Raw genomic sequence first — 1,523 nt, 5'->3', positions numbered from 1 at the left:
GATGTTATAAACGCTGAATGTTTTTGTTGGCTTTGTCCTCATAACTTGCCACTGATAGTTATTCAGTGACATATCCTCTATAAATTCATAGGCATCTTCCGGTTTTTTATTGTTGATGGTTCCGCCAGCAGCTGTGTCAACCATTTGCCGAGTCGAGGGATTGAGACCATTGTGGAATGTTTGCACTTGAAGCCAAAGCGGTAGCCCATGGTGAGGGCACCTTCTCAGTAAGTCCTTGTATCACTCCCATGCATCGTAAAGTGTTTCTAAATCCATCTGCACAAAAGAAGAGATATCATTACGTAATTTAGCCGTTTTAGCCGGCGGAAAATATTTTAGTAAAAATTTCTCGGTCATTTGTTCCCAAGTAGTGATAGACCCTCGTGGTAATGAGTTCAACCATTGTTTAGCTTTGTTTCTCAGTGAAAAGGGAAACAACTGAAGACGTATGGCATCATCAGAAATGCCATTGATCTTAAATGTATCGCAAAATTCCAGAAAGTTTGCTAAGTGAGTTGGGATTTTCATCCTGCAAAGCATCAAACTGAACGAATTACTGTATCATCTGAATAGTGTTAGGTTTTAGTTCAAAAGTATTTGCAGCTACAGCAGGTCTAACTATGCTAGATTCAGTTCCTGTTAAAGAAGGTTTAGCATAATCATACATAGTACGTGGAGCAGGATTTTGATTAGCTGCAATTGCAAGAAGTAGCTGATTGCCTTGGTTTTCAGCCATCTCTTCGGTTGGGGGTTGTGTATCGTCTTCTTGCTCGTTCTTCGTGTATCGTAACCTACGTCTTATCTCTCTTTGATTTCTACGAACTATATGATCGATTTCTTCGTCAAAAAGTAATGGTCCCGACAGGTTTCTTCTAGTCATAAACTATAGAAACCTGCCAAGAGAAAGAATAAGTAAATTAATAGATAATAATAAAATTAAATTAAATTGCAAGAAATTAAATGGCTAAAGTAATAAAAATTTAGCGTTCCTAATATTTTTAGTTCCCCGGAAACGGAGCCAAAAACTTGATCGCGTGATTCGTAACAAGTAATAAATATTTCCAATGAAGATCAAACCTGGACTAACTATTATTACGACGAAAATGCAAGCGCACCTATCGAACAGTCGTATAGTAATGGCAAGATCGGGATATCGTACCCAAGGGAACCAAAAGTACTAGTAATAACTATCTTTTTATTATCTAACCTTGAAATAAAGAGGGGTTGTTTATTAAACTAATTAACTAAACCAATTAACTAATTAAACTAAAGTAAAGAGAACAGTTGGAAAAAGACTTGAAGAAAATTAATTTGATAAAGACGACACCCAAGGAGGAATCCACCTAGATTTCACTTGTTATCTGACTCTGAACCAGACGATTTATTCACTTGACTTGATCCGTGAGACTCCCTAACCTATGTTATTATCCCTTTTGAGACTAATAACGTCTAACCCTTAGTTGAATTAATCAAAATTTCTTTCTTAATTAAAACCCCTAGGGAAGCAGTAAATCACTCTATGG

The 1,523-nt window shown here is 36.6% G+C and overlaps 1 non-coding gene across 1 annotated transcript; it reads left to right on the top strand.

The window, feature by feature from the left end:
* The first annotated feature begins 202 nt into the window (after positions 1-202).
* On the top strand, positions 203-309 carry LOC128287597 (small nucleolar RNA R71). Its single transcript, XR_008278297.1, has one exon. It is a non-coding gene; the product is annotated as a small nucleolar RNA R71 (small nucleolar RNA).
* The last annotated feature ends 1,214 nt before the right edge of the window (positions 310-1,523 follow it).

The sequence above is a fragment of the Gossypium arboreum genome, chromosome 13 (genome assembly GCF_025698485.1).
Source record: "Gossypium arboreum isolate Shixiya-1 chromosome 13, ASM2569848v2, whole genome shotgun sequence".
NCBI lineage: Eukaryota > Viridiplantae > Streptophyta > Magnoliopsida > Malvales > Malvaceae > Gossypium > Gossypium arboreum.
This window is presented reverse-complemented; position numbering and strand designations above follow the sequence as displayed.